This window comes from Rhinopithecus bieti, unplaced genomic scaffold (assembly GCF_001698545.2).
Source record: "Rhinopithecus bieti isolate Rb0 unplaced genomic scaffold, ASM169854v2 scaffold_36869, whole genome shotgun sequence".
NCBI lineage: Eukaryota > Metazoa > Chordata > Mammalia > Primates > Cercopithecidae > Rhinopithecus > Rhinopithecus bieti.
In genome coordinates, this window is record NW_016815448.1 from 62,300 (window position 1) to 69,093 (window position 6,794).

At 43.7% G+C, this 6,794-nt stretch overlaps 1 long non-coding RNA gene across 1 annotated transcript in view; it reads right to left on the reverse strand.

Annotated features, from left to right (window-relative positions):
• The window catches only part of LOC108515946 (uncharacterized), a 15,359-nt gene extending 12,969 nt beyond the window's left edge, over positions 1-2,390 (reverse strand). The window contains exons 1-2 of the long non-coding RNA XR_001881680.1: positions 2,300-2,390; positions 379-477 (exon numbers count right to left, since the gene is read on the reverse strand). This is a non-coding gene — a long non-coding RNA (uncharacterized LOC108515946). The remainder of the gene's footprint in view (positions 1-378; positions 478-2,299) is intronic.
• Between the last annotated feature and the right edge of the window lie 4,404 nt (positions 2,391-6,794).

Consider the following 6,794-nt stretch of genomic DNA (forward strand, 5'->3'; position numbering starts at 1 on the left):
AGGGATTGCATTGGGGAGTTATACATGATATAAATGATGAATTGATGGGTGCTGACGAGTTGATGGGTGCAGCACACCAACATGGCACAAGTATACATATGTAACAAACCTGCAGGTTATGCACATGTACCCTAGAACTTAAAGTATAATAAAAATAAATAAATTAAAAAAAATACAAAAACTAGCTGGGCGTGGTGGCGCATGCTTGTAATTCCAGCTACTTGAGAGGCTGAGGCGGGAGGATCATTTGAACCCAGGAGGCGGAAGCTACAGTGAGCTGTGATTCCACCACTGCACTCCAGCCTGGGTGAGAGAGTGCGACTCCATCTCAAAACAAAACAAAACAAAACAAAAAACAAAGCAAAACAAAAACAGTACCTTCACTCCACAAAACTCCAATCTTTTGAGTCCAAATTGATTTCTCCAGAAATCAGAGGATGTGAGAAGCTCTTCTTAACAAGGAGAAAGGAGAAATCACTGTAATTGGGAAGAAACAATAAATGCAGAACCTAAAATTTCCATTGTCTAAATTTGCATCAAAGTTAAACAGGCAAGAAAGACCTTAAGACTACTGCAATACGAGATTAAACTCAACGCTACTGAAACAAGGGTCTGGGAATTTTTCAAGAGCTGCTGTGGGGGAAATCACATGACATCAGTGTTTGCTAATTGCAAAGGAAAAGGACACTTTCTTGTATCTTCAAAACAAGCTGTAGTTTTACAATTCCAAACAAGGCACCCACAGGTTATGCTCCCACCCTCCCACAGAGACTGAGAGATAGGGGTGCTATCTTCCTTGATAATTACATTTCAAAGGGATGGCTCCCAGGTCCTTGAGAAAGACATTCCCTGGGTCGTAAAACTGGCATAAGCTTCTAAGGAGATTTATATACATTTCAAAGGAGCAGAGAAGAATTTGCAATTACAAGTTTTCTAAAGTTAACACTCAAAGAAAAGGGAGGTCAGGGGCCTAACGTCCAGAAGAAACCAGTCTAAAGTTGTCAGACTGGGGTGAATGTTAAGGCTCTTTTGGTCACCATGGAAAAAAACAACAAAAGGTCCCAATCTTTCCCCCTAGGGTCTCAGCTTCTTCTGTAGGTTTGAAAATTCCTATGTCAAAGAGGAAAAAGTGAAGGAAAGGAAGAAAGGCAAAGGAGAAGAAAGACCGCTTTTATAAAAGTTTTCTAAGAAATCATTTCTTAGCTTTACATTTGCCCAGCACTGATACACGCTGAGATTATAAACGAGACAGTTCCAGCTTTTGAGAATCTCAGTATAGTAGGGCAGACAAGAACAAATAATGGTAATAGAAAGGGCAAGAGTTATAAAAGGCCTACACCAAAGTACTTTGGAAGCACATACGATAACATACTTATTAAGCACTTGCTGTAAGAGCTTTCCATTTAATCCTCACATAACCTTATGAGGTATTAGTATTATCTCAATGCTAAGATGCAAAAACTGAGGCTCATAGAGGTCAAATACTCAAAACCCACAGCATTTACAATGGCATAGAGGCCTGCGCCTATAATCCCATAGGCTGAGGCAGGAGGATTGCTTGACCCCAGGCTGCAGTAAGCTATGATCCCGCCACTGCACCCTAGCCTGGGCGACACAGCGAGACCCCATCTCTCTAAAAAATAAAAAATAAAAACAAAATTAAAATAAAGAAAAATAATAAAACGGCATAGCTCCTGTTCCTAAGCTAGGACGGCGCAGGCTTTATAACAAGGAGGTGATATTGGCTGAGCCGTTAAAAATACGCTGGAGTTGTAAGGTAGAAAATTGGGGCAGGGGGTTCGATACTAGGGACGAGTGAAATTCCAGGCAAAAGGAATCGCTCGCTTCGTAGTAGAACTGGTGCTGTCAACATGGATGGCAGAAGGCGAGCTGGGGCCCGGAATGCTGGAAAAGCAGGCCGAGTGACCTGGAACTGCTTTTTCAAGGGCGAGCACTGTCTCATTCAAGGACCTGGGCTGACGGAGGGACGGGCCCAAGGTGGGAACGGACGCGAACGGAGCTCGCACGAGAAGCCACAGACTTGGTCGCGTCTCCCCTGCCGTAGCTTGGGCCCTGGTCCCTGGTCTCTGAAGGACACAAATTGCCCCCAGACTCTGCGAAAACCCATGAAAATGTAATTAACCAGAAACTACCCTGAAACTGCACGGCACTTTCCAGTCCCCTTTCATGTCCTAATGGAAAGACACTTGTCGCCAGTGGGCACGCAACTCGGCTCTGGGGTTACCACGGCGCAGCCCAAAGACCGAAAATGCCGGAAGGGTACCCAGGAATTGCCCACCGCAGGGTTTGGCTGGGCCCTCGGCTCCCTCACACCAAAACCTGAACTTGACGCCATATTTCCAAGGCCGGCTCCGCGACGCACTTCCAAACTACCCAAGAGGCTGTAGGGCCACTGACCTAATTAGAACCTGGAGAGGAGATAGGAGTGGCCTGCGCAGACAGCCTGTGACGAAACACCTTCCTCCGCCTCTTGGACCGGGGCTGTGGCAGCCAATGAGCGCCCTCTCTTTGGCCGCCTTGCTTGCGCCGAATTGCGGTAACCTGACAACCTCTGGGGAACACGATCTATTCTGGGACACCAGTGCGGCTGCTCAGTCCCTCCAGCGGGAGATGCGGACCTTGAGGCTTAGGATGCCCTCCTAGCCTAGTGGAATGCTTGGGATACTGCGCCCCATTGGCGCAGGATGGGATGGGAGCGAAGCAAGACTTGACGCAGACCTGAGCAGAGGTCTCTGCCAATCACATCCGGCCTCCATAGCTCCCAGCCTTGACCGCGGATCCGAAGCCAAGTTCTTTCGCAGTGATAGCCCGGACTCAGTGAATTGTATAATTGTTGAATCCTCTTCCCTCCATTGAACAAGTGTCCTTTGAGCTGCCTTACCTCCCCTTTCCAGGTACCCACTCCGTGAAACCTCCCATAAGCCCTAGCCCTTTCTGGGTTTACTAGACTTTCTTTGAGTTCCCTTAATAATCTGTGCGTTTTTCTGTCACTGTACTCCCTTATTGTTTTAGAGTGTGTTTACTTTCCTATCTTCACTCGTCTGTGATTTATTTTGTAATTCTTCGCACAGTATCTGGCCAGAGGAGGTACTGTTGTGCTGTTTCCTCAATGAACTCTTAAGCAGAATCCGGATGTATTAACCAAATAGAAACACAGCTGTTCTGATAGGAGTGGAGCGGTAATGTCCAGAGTCCTGAACGCGCTCCAACCGGAAGGAGCGCCCCAAAAGGCCCACCTATTATGTGCGCGACTTCCTTTGAAATATTTAACCGTTTAACATATAGAAATATGGTTTCATAGGAAGATGAAAAAAATTTTTTAGAGCCTCAAGGAGGCAGCTTGGTTTGGTTCAGGCCTTGAAGACACAGGGCTGCATTCTACCCCCCTTGGACTTCTCGTGAAATAACCTTACCCAATATACAGCAACATGCTTTCTGTTGTTGTTGTTTGCGCTTAGGAACAGCCGTCCTGAGAATGGATTTCTGTTTCTTGCCCAACTGAAGATGTCTTAGGCTAAAGAGTCTTACAACTAGAACAATGATGCGCTTCAGTGTGGGTTAATGAGGATTAAATAACATAAAAGTATTCAAGCACTATCAATTAGCACCTGAAGAAATGTTTCTCCGGCCCTCTTCCAAAACTGTTAAACCAGCATCGCCTGTGCCCAGTAGGGCATCCAGACTTACCTGTGTTTTGTACATGATCAAAATAATGGGCAGTCCAGTTTTGAGACAGGACTGCGGTTTCGCTCGTTGCTGGTGGCCTCAGGCTGGGAGTGCACGGCAGCAAGCCCATCCACGTCCCGCGGGTTCAAGCGATTTCCTAGGGCCTCAGGCCTCCCAAGCATGTCTCTCGGGATTACAGGCCATCCCGCAGCACGCAACACCCGGCCTAATTTTGTATTTTTAAGTAGAGAGAGGGGTTCTCCCATGTGGTCAGGGTGGTCTGGAACCTGCACGCCAACCAGCTCCAGCATGCATCGGGGCCCCCTCCCAGTGGGAGCCCCGCAAAGTGCTGAGAATTGGCAGGCGTAGAGCCCCATCCGGCCCAGCCAGTTTTCTTTTTGCAAAGTTTTTGCCTCCATCCACGGCGAAAATTCCATCTTTCAGGTGTTTGTTGTGATTTAATGTTTGCTTTTTTTTTTTTTTTTTTTTTGCTATGTTGTTGAAGTTTTGTTTGTTGCCTGGAAAGGATCTGAGTTGGTCATACTCCCCGCTCCAGTTCACTATCATCGGACCCTGACAGTAAGGCCCTCTTGATTTATTTTTTTATTTATACCCTTCAAATCCCACTTTCCCCTATAATAGGCATTTTCTAATGTGCTTAATGTGCATATTTCCATTTATGTGTTTTCTAAACATAGTTATTATTTCATGGGCATGCATTATTAAATGTACTCCAAAGCTACTCAGATATTTGTCTCATTACATGTATTTGTTTAACCTAAGCACTGTTTTTTAGCTCCATCCACATTGCCAGATGTTAATATTTAATCTGTTACTTCACATTGATGCCTAATAGTCCGAGGTATGCATCTGTCCACTCTTCCATTGATGAGCTCCCATGCTGCTTCCAACTCCATGCTACTACAAATAACCCTGCACTGAACATCCTTGTATTGGTCCCCTTGTGAACTCGTAAATAATTTGCTTTATGTTACTTAGGGGAGGAATTGCTGCTGGGCTACTGGGTATGAATCTGTTTAATGTGTCCAAGTAATGCCATATTGCTTTCCAAAAGTGGTGGAACCAATCTTGCAGCAGTGCAAGATTCTGTATTTCCACATCTGACAACACTTGCAATTTTTCTTTTTCTTTCTTTTCTTTTTTCTTTCTCCCCCCCCCCCTTTTTTTTTTTGAGACAGAGTCACACTCTGCTGTCCAGGCTGGGGTGCAGTGGTGTAATTATGGCTCACTGCAGCCTCCCAGCCTCAACCGATCCTCCTGCTTCAGCCTCCTGAGTAGTTGGGACTATAGGCGCATACCACCATGCTCAGCTAATTTTTTAAATTTTTTTATAGAAGTGGGATCCCACTGTGTTGCCCAGGCTGGTCTCAAACTCCTGGGGTCAAGAAGTTCTCCCGCATTGGCCTCCCAAAATACTGGGACTACAGGCAAGAGCCACTGCACCCAGCCGACACTTGCTATCTTCTAGATTTCTGATCACTGGTTTGATAGGAATAAAGTGATATCTCATTATTTGTTTAGTTTGCATTTGATTACTAATATAAATTTCCATATATTTATTAGCTTTCTCCTCTGCAATTAACTGCCTGTTCATATTCTTTGCTCCTTTTTTAAAAAAAATGGGTTGCTTTTCCTGTTCATTTGCAGGAGTTCCTTATATATTTTAGAGTGATATTACACCCTTGTCAGCTTTAGACAAAGCAAATGTATTCTCCATCCTGCCATCTGCCTGTTAACTTGGTTAATAATGCCCTTTATGGAACAGAAATCCTTGATTTTTTCATAATAAAACTCCCCAGCTTTTGCTTTATGACTTGCACTTTTAAACTGTTGAAATATGGGTACCACTTTCTTAGTTGTGCTTATTCTTTGTCAGATATCTCTCAATCTGAATTCACTGGTGAGGTCTCTCTAGGCATTCCATTCATTCCTCGTCACTGAACTCCAAAGTCACTGTTCTGACTGAATTTAACCCTCTTTGAACCTTTTCCCCCATACAGTCTCAAGCTATGAAAATCATAGCCTTTCACTATTTGAAGTCAAGTTTTTCATAACCTTGGACTCATATTTCACCTTATTTCCTTGGCTACCAGAAACTCAGTGACATGGTTACTTTCTCTCAAAGATTTTTCTTCACTTCCATTTCACTAATCAGTTCCATCTTTGTGGGTCAGAATTAGATCCAGAATAGCAATCTGTACTATGTCACCTCTTCCTTCTGAGGAATGACATTTACGTCAAATAATATATCCTCCGATTCTGGAACTTGGTTTTGTGCCGGTTTCGTTATTTGCTTCTGGGATCTGTAATCCAATTTATGTATCTGTTTTGTTAGCCTTGGCACATTTTAAAAACAACGTGACTTATTTCCTCTCCTTTATATTTACCTAAACGATTCCTTTCTTGTTTCCATGCTCAAGAATATAAAAAGCCCACACAAGACTCTACCTTCGTGATGTAAAGGGCTACTCTGACTTCTCTTCTATCATTTTCTTTTGTTTTTATTTCATTCCTTGCACTTATTTTCTTTTATCTCTTTCTTTCCTTCCTTCATCCCTTACTTGCCCTTTTTTTCCCTCTTTCCTTCCTGAATTTTACAAATGCCGGGGCAAGGGCTAATTTTCTGCAGATCACAGCAAAGAAGCTGCTTCTTACCCAGAAGCAGGTTTCCCACAAACACATGGTGTGTGTCCCATAACCTGCAACCCTTTTTTAGCTGCGCATCAGAACTTAGTTCTGTTTCTATGGAGCAACATACTGTACCTTTTTCCCTGCCAGGTTCCAGGTGTGAATCCCATCCTACCATGTTTCTGTATGAGATTTTATTTTCCTCATCATATAAAATCTAAAATTCTATTGTTTTATTACCTGTATTTTGTGCATTGGTGTGGACACCATACGTAGGTTTTTTGTTTTGTTTTGCCAACTCCATTGTACTTACTTTTTCTAGAAAATTACTAGGATGCTGCCTCTGCCATGGCTCTTCCTCCAGTGTCATACTTGATGTCCTCTGTAGCATAAAATGTCGTGGCTTTTCTGAGCATTTTTTAACTTCCTTTTTTTTTTTTTTTTTTTTTTTTTTTTTT